We start from the raw sequence: 8,216 nt of genomic DNA on the forward strand, positions 1-8,216 counted from the left end.
AGGTGTGAGGAGGGATACGAGGAGGAGGCGGCAAAGGTTATCGAAACCGAATGTCGCCGCCTACTTCAAAACTTTCGGCACGAGGCTCGGGTGCAGGCTGTTCGAGACTACTATGCCACGCGGCGTATTAGGATTGACAAGGCGAAGTGCCGTGATGCTAAGATGGAGAAGGAGCATTACATGAAGGTAATTACATATTATTAAGGCTTTGTAGTTAGTTTCCTTGATTTGGTTCTTACGCGCTCAAATTTCTCTTTATTAACTTAGGTCCCCCGAGATGGTGTGTGGATAAGATGGATTGTTGGGAGGCCTTGGTGGATCACTGGTGCTCTGAAACGTGGGAGGCCAGCCACAACAACGCCAAGGAGAGACGTGGGAAAATGGTTGGCGTGCCACACCATCAAGGGAGCGTCAACTTAATCCAATTTGGTGAGAACTGGGTATGTGGTCTGCTTCATGCCTCATGCAATTCATTCTTAATGCTATATTGAGCCCTTTACTAATACAATTTTCCTCTCTCTCTCTTTTAGGCGCGTCACAATAAGACGGAGGTGCCATAGATGTACGACCTGCATGCGGTTGCCCATACTGCCTCGTACAAGAAGGTCAAGGCATTCTTTGAGTCGGACCTCAAGCATCCAGAAAACTTCACCAACATCTCCTCCCACCACAAGCTCGTGAAGTACAGAGATCACGGGAAGGCGAGGAAAGGGGAGGACTTTAACCCGAGCGAGGGGCCTATTCATCCAGAGCTGGTGATGATAGCTGGCAACGGGAGGCCCCATGGCTCGATCGCCATTGGAGACGGCCTTATACGTTGTCCTAGCACTCTCCAGAAGAAAAAGGCATGCCAACCGTTGTCTAACAGGGCCATATACGAGCTCTTTGTGGTAAATTTCTTCTTCATGTTATTTCAAATCTTGCATTTGAATGTCCGTTTCATTAATAAATAAAAAGTTTGACTTGTCGAAACCAAATGTACAGTCTATGTGCGAGAAGAGCGACCAAGTCCCTCCACCCATGCCAGTCATTAACGTGGCGGGGACGTTTAGTTTCATTTGAGTGCAGTGATCTTAAGAGTGTCCTGAGGGTAACTACACATTGCAAACGAGGTTTGGTGCAGAATATCTCCCGAAACGCATTGCACAACCCTTCTACAGTCGAGCCTTCTCCAGGGCAGCCTTCTCCAGGTGAAACAAGCCAGAGCCACCGTGCTTCACCGCTGTGATGACGATAATGGTATGTTATTTCTAGTGTTTTAATAAAAAATAGCTAGACTTCCATCTCAATGACATAATTAGCTTAGTTAGCTCCAAGAAAGGCTATATTGGCTAATTATCCTACGAAATGACATAATTAGCTTAGTTAGCTCCAAAATGACCTATAATTAGCTAAGTTCTCTCCTAAATGACATTATAAGGCTTACGTAGCTACACGATGACCTATTTCCCCTAACTTAGGTATTAAATGGCCTATAATTAGCCTAGCCAGATCCAAAATGGCTTAATAAGCATAGTTTGCTCCGGAATGACCTATTTTACCCAAGTTAGCTCCAAAACGACGTATAGTTAGCTAGGGTTCCACCCAAATGACATAATTAGCTTAGTTAGCTCCTAAATGGTCTATTTAATAAAACATGACCTATACTTAGCTAATTATCCTCGAAACAACATAATTAGCTCCAAAAAGGCATTCTTAGCCAATTTAGCCCGAAGAAGGGGACAAGAGGAGAAGAAAGAGGAAAAATGAAAGGAAGGAAGAAGAAGAAGAAGAGAAGAAGAAGGAGAAGGAGGAGGATAAGAATAAGGAGAAGAAGGAGAAGGAGCTGCTCCTTCTCCTTCTTCTTCCTCCTTATTCCTCCTTCTCCTTCTCCTTCTTCTTTTCTTCTTCTTCTCCTCTTCCTTCTCCTTCTCCTCCTCCTCCTCCTCCTCCTTCTTTTACTTCTTCTCCTCTTTCTCTTCTTCTACGTAGCTTAGACTCATCCAACAAAGGCTAAATTGGCTAATTATCCTACGAAATGACATAATTAGCTTAGTTAGCTCCAAAATGACCTATTTAATAAAAAATGACCGATAGTTAGCTAAGTTCTCTCCTAAATGACATAATAAGGCTTACGTAGTTGCAAGAGGACCTATTCCCCCTAACTAAGGTATTAAATGGCCTATAATTAGCCTAGCTAGATCCAAAATGGCTTAATAAGCATAGTTTGCTCCGGAATGACCTATTTTACCCAAGTTAGCTCCAAAACGACGTATAGTTAGCTAGGGTTGCACCCAAATGAGATAATTAGCTTACTTAATTCCTAAATGGTTTATTTAATAAAACATGACCTATACTTAGCTAATTATCCTCGAAATGACATAATTAGCTTCAAAAAGGCATTCTTAGCCAATTTAGCCCGAAGAAGGGGACAAGAGGAGAAGAAAGAGGAAAAATGAAAGGAAGGAAGAAGAAGAAGAAGAGAAGAAGAAGGAGAAGGAGGAGGATAAGAATAAGGAGAAGAAGGAGAAGGAGCTGCTCCTTCTCCTTCTTCTTCCTCCTTATTCCTCCTTCTCCTTCTCCTTCTTCTTTTCTTCTTCTTCTCCTCTTCCTTCTCCTTCTCCTCCTCCTCCTCCTCCTCCTTCTTTTACTTCTTCTTATCTTTCTCTTCTTCTACGTAGCTTAGACTCATCCAACAAAGGCTAAATTGGCTAATTATCCTACGAAATGACATAATTAGCTTAGTTAGCTCCAAAATGACCTATTTAATAAAAAATGACCGATAGTTAGCTAAGTTCTCTCCTAAATGACGTAATAAGGCTTACGTAGTTGCAAGAGGACCTATTCCCCCTAACTAAGGTATTAAATGGCCTATAATTAGCCTAGCTAGATCCAAAATGGCTTAATAAGCATAGTTTGCTCCGGAATGACCTATTTTACCCAAGTTAGCTCCAAAACGACGTATAGTTAGCTAGGGTTGCACCCAAATGAGATAATTAGCTTACTTAATTCCTAAATGGTTTATTTAATAAAACATGACCTATACTTAGCTAATTATCCTCGAAATGACATAATTAGCTTCAAAAAGGCATTCTTAGCCAATTTAGCCCGAAGAAGGGGACAAGAGGAGAAGAAAGAGGAAAAATGAAAGGAAGGAAGAACAAGAAGAAGAAAAGAACGAGAAGGAGAAGGAGGAGGATAAGAAGAAGGAGAAGAAGGAGAAGGAGCTCCTCCTTCTCCTTCTTCTTCCTCCTTCTCCTTCTCCTTCTTCTTTTCTTCTTCTTCTCCTCTTCCTTCTCCTTCTCCTCCTCCTTCTTTTACTTCTTCTTCTCTTTCTATTCTTCTACGTAGCTTAGACTCATCCAAGAAAGGCTAAATTGGCTAATTATCCTACAAAATGACATAATTAGCTTAGTTAGCTCCAAAATGACCTATTTAATAAAAAATTACGTATAGTTAGCTAAGTTCTCTCCTAAATGACATAATAAGGCTTACGTAGCTGCAAGATGACCTATTCCCCCTAACTAAGGTATTAAATGGCCTATAATTACCCTAGCTAGATCCAAAATGGCTTAATAAGCATAGTTTGCTCCGGAATGATCTATTTTACCCAAGTTAGCTCCGAAACGATGTATAGTTAGCTAGTGTTCCACCCAAATGACATAATTAGCTTAGTTAGCTCCTAAATGGTCTATTTAATAAAACATGACCTATACTTAGCTAATTATCCTCGAAATGACATAATTAGCTCCAAAAAGGCATTCTTAGCCAATTTAGCCCGAAGAAGGGGACAAGAGGAGAAGAAAGAGGAAAAATGAAAGGAAGGAAGGAAGAAGAAGAAGAAGAAGAAGGAGAAGGAGAAGGAGGAGGATAAGAAGAAGGAGAAGAAGGAGAAGGAGCTCCTCCTTCTCCTTCTTCTTCCTCCTTCTTCCTCCTTCTCCTTCTCCTTCTTCTTTTCTTCTTCTTCTCCTCTTCCTTCTCCTTCTCCTCCTCATCCTCATCGTCCTCCTCCTTCTTTTACTTCTTCTTCTCTTTCTCTTCTTCTACGTAGCTTAGACTCATCCAAGAATGGATAAATTGGCTAATTATCCTACGAAATGACATAATTAGCTTAGTTAGCTCCAAAATGACCTATTTAATAAAAAATGACCTATAGTTAGCTAAGTTCTCTCCTAAATGACATAATAAGGCTTACGTAGCTGCAAGATGACCTATTCCCCCTAACTTAGGTACTAAATGGCCTATAATTAGCCTAGCTAGATCCAAAATGGCTTAATAAGCATAGTTTGCTCTGGAATAACCTATTTTACCCAAGTTAGCTCCGAAACGACCTATAGTTAGCTAGGGTTCCACCTAAATCACATAATTAGCTTAGTTAGCTCCTAAATGGCCTATACTTAGGTAATTTATCTCCGAAATAACCTATATACACTTCTCCATCTAGTATTATTGTTCTAACTTTCTTATTTGTCATTTTGCAGATTACATTCACTTCACGGGAAGCTTGGATTATATTGATGGAATGCTTGAAGATGATTTCTTGTACCATGGCTTGTATTGAAACTTGTAGTATATGGATATATATGAAACTTTGTATGCATTTGGATGAAACAGGTGTAATATATGGTTTGGTACGGATGCAAGTTGCATAATATGTATGCACTATGGATGAGAGTTATTTTAATATGGTTATGAGTTCGGAAAGAAATTTATTTATGTCAAATATATATATATATATATCCTGATTATTGTTAAAAATACTAGATAGAATAACAAATAAATTTATATATCCTGATTATCCTGATTATTTATGTCAAAGGGGTTGGTGCCACCCTTTGCCGTCTGCCCCCACATGGCAAAGGGGGGATGGCAGACGGCAAAGAGGGGAGAGAGAGGGGGCTGGTCCCCCCCTTTGCCGTCTGCCACCACATGGCAAAGGGGGAAATCAGCCACCTCTCTCTCCCCTCTTTGCTGTCTGCCCCCACATGGCAAAGGGGTTATGGCAGACGACAAAGAGGGGAGAGAGAGGGGGCTGGTTCCCCCCTTTGCCGTCAGCCCCCACATGGCAAAGGGGGGATGGCAGACGACAAAGAGAGGAGGCCTGCCGTTAACACTTAACGGGGCCGTTGCAGTCTGTGCCGTCCCATTTAATTTGCCATCTGCCCACTCATGGCAAAGATTCTTTGTCGTCCGTTTTGAAAAAGCAGACGGAAAAGAACCTCTTCACCGGATTTTTTTACCGTCTACTTTGTCGTCTTCTCACCGATGGAAAAGCCTTTGCCGTCCGTGGTTCCCCCCACGACAGATGGCAAATTTCTGAATTTCAGTAGTGTCGGATGATGCAGCTGATTCTTGAGCAGATTCCTCACGAAAGGTTTTCCCATCAGAACCTGTGAGGATTTCAGTTGCACCAGGAGTGTGAGGAATTTGAGTTCACCTGGGTGAGCGAGGATGAGTCTCTTCCGAGAAATCATCATGAATCACTCAAGTGCTGCATCCAGTTTCAGCATCACCCACATGTTCTTCAGTGGTCTTTGGAGGAATATTGGACTGAGGAATATCGTCTATCTATATTTCCTCTTCCATGATTTGTTCATCTTCAGCATCCTCCATTTCTTCATCATCTTTAGGAATGACATAGTCAACTCCGAAGGGAACGATCAAGTAAGATGGAGCTACATTCAGAGGAGTAGCATCACCGGGGTAGTTAAAGACCCTGACCGAGTCACCTTTTGGCGTTTGGCCTCTGAGGTTTCTGAGGTCATTGAAGCTTTTATCATCTTTGCTTCTTTCTCAGCCGCTTTAGTCTTCTTCACGGCTGATGCAGACAGAATCATCTTCTTCACCTTTGAGGGTTGTTGTGAAGGAATAGTTTCATCACGCATTGGTGCAGATTCAGGCCTGGCAGTTTCATCAGCTGGAGCATTTTCTTCAGCTGGAATGTCTTGAGGAATTTCCTCAGTAGATGGTCCATCAGTTTCATCTTCCTCAGCCAGGTGAACAGTGTATCTTGACTGAGGTTCTGCTTGCTGCTTTGGAGGGGCCGTTCTTCTGTTGTATTCATCAACTGCGGCAGATGCAGCCTTGATGAATTTCACCTTGACTCCTTCACGATCAGTGTGAAGACTTGTATACTTATCTGTTAGAGTTTTAAGTTCAGCCTGAGTTGATACAAGTGCTTCAGGCATCAGCTTGAGGACATTCTGCTTGAGGAATTTCTCCTTCTTGATTTTTGCAGCTTTTGCTTGCTTGGCTTGCTGCTCTTTCCACTTTGCCTCATTGATGAAAGTGTCTACCATGTGGCTTACACCAGGGGGAAGCTCTAAGTCATCAACATGAGTGTTCGGATCTTCAAACCAGAGGTCTATGAAATCCAGCAAAACCATCGAGTCCATTGCTAGAGGAATGGAGCTGCCTAAGGCTTGAGCAACTCGTTCCTGCTTGTTTCTGATGATAGCTTGAAGTATCTCCTCATCAAATTCTTCACTTCCTTCTGATGCAGAAGGAACGTCGATGACATTTCTAGGACTAGGCCGGATACCTCTTCCATCAGTCATTTTAGTCTTCAATAAAGGTGGTGAATACTTTGCAGCAGAGCTTGTGGTAGACAACACTGAGGAACTTGCTTGAGTAGGCTGATGCTTAATGAGCTGCTTCTGTTGATGTTGTCAAGACTGTGGTGCTGTTGAAGATTTTGCCACTATTGCAGACTTCTAAGGCATTTGCTCTTTTGGCACCGAGGCTTTGGCTTTCTTCAGCATAGTCTTCTTCTAAGGAATAGCTATAGCAGAGGCCTCAACAGCTGAAGAGGTGGCAGCAGTGCCTGCAGCAGCAGAGTCATTATTGAATTTATTCATAGCTACTTCTGCCTTCTTCTGTAGCTTAGACATATATTTGTGCTTTCATCAGGATAATCCTCAATGGTTTCGACGCTTGAGGGATGAGCAGCTTATTGGTAACCCTGAGGAAGCATCGTCCAAGGTGGCTTGACGGCGAATTTCTTCGCATAGTTAGGAGTAACATATCTGTACTCCTTGCACTCCTTAGCCCACCTGCATTCAATTTTCTGAAGCCTTATCTTGGCTTTGCCATGGTTTCTTTGCCATGAATTTCCTCATCAGGAGTGCAGTAGTCACCGTATCTGTCTTCATGTATTTAAAAAGTTGTGTTCTCGTCAAGCTTCTTCCCTCCCTTCTGCTTCCGGTCCTCCTCCATTTTCTTTAGCTCAGGCTTTTTCTTAGGAATATGAACTATTGAAGATTCTGATGACACAGGTAAAGTTTCTTTGAGGAACGCTGCAAATGAGTTAAGTTGATGAGAACCTAGTGATTCATCAGCTGACATTTTAGTAGTTGTGAACAGAGTATATGTGCAAAGAACTTGGAGAGGCCATATGCGTTCTCAGATTTGAAGAAATTGAAAATTTTAGTAGTTGAGGAATTTGACCAGTGGGTTTAGGAATTTGACTAAGCATTCTGATCTTGGGTTCTAGAGTTGCGCAGATTCGAAAATTTATACAATTGAGCAATCTCATGAAGAATTGAGTGGCTTAGTGAAATTCATCACGTGTTTGAGGAATGAGTGTGCGTGGATGACAAACACTCTGAGGAAAAACAAATTCCGCGAGTCTAAAGTGACATAATAGATCAACAGAGGTAGTAAAATAGGATTTTAATTACCCTGAGCGAAGAACACAAAGAACTAGAGCAGTAAAATAGAGAAGCTCTTCGGTTCAGATCTTCCGCGCCCTAACATGGCGACAAAGATTAGCTACGGCGGTTGCGGAGGGAGAGATTCCGCATCCGTGAGTTAGGCGACGGCGAGGGCGAGGAAACAAACCTTTTCCTCACCGACGACGAGATTGCTAGCGGTGGCGCTAGCGTTGGGCTCGAGCAGAGAAGACGAGAGGACTAAGAGTTTTAACTTGGGGGGGGGGGTGTAATGCCATAGATGTAACCCTTGCCATAATTGGAACCCTTTCCTATTTTGGATCATGATGTCAATGCTAAGAGTATCATTTCATGTGGTCATTTCATGTCATCACCTTTGCATCATGCCATTCATTGCATTCATGTCTTTTCCTTTGTGTTGTTGTTGTTGGATCCATGATGAGTGCAAGTGCGTTATGTGTGTGTGATGATGTGGTGATTGCAAAACTTTGGTTTCAAGCTATGATTGTTTTTAAACTAGGTTTCAAAAACCCCTTCTTCTTTATTTATTTGAGCTCATGTTTAACT

The sequence above is a fragment of the Hordeum vulgare genome, chromosome 5H (genome assembly GCF_904849725.1).
Source record: "Hordeum vulgare subsp. vulgare chromosome 5H, MorexV3_pseudomolecules_assembly, whole genome shotgun sequence".
NCBI lineage: Eukaryota > Viridiplantae > Streptophyta > Magnoliopsida > Poales > Poaceae > Hordeum > Hordeum vulgare.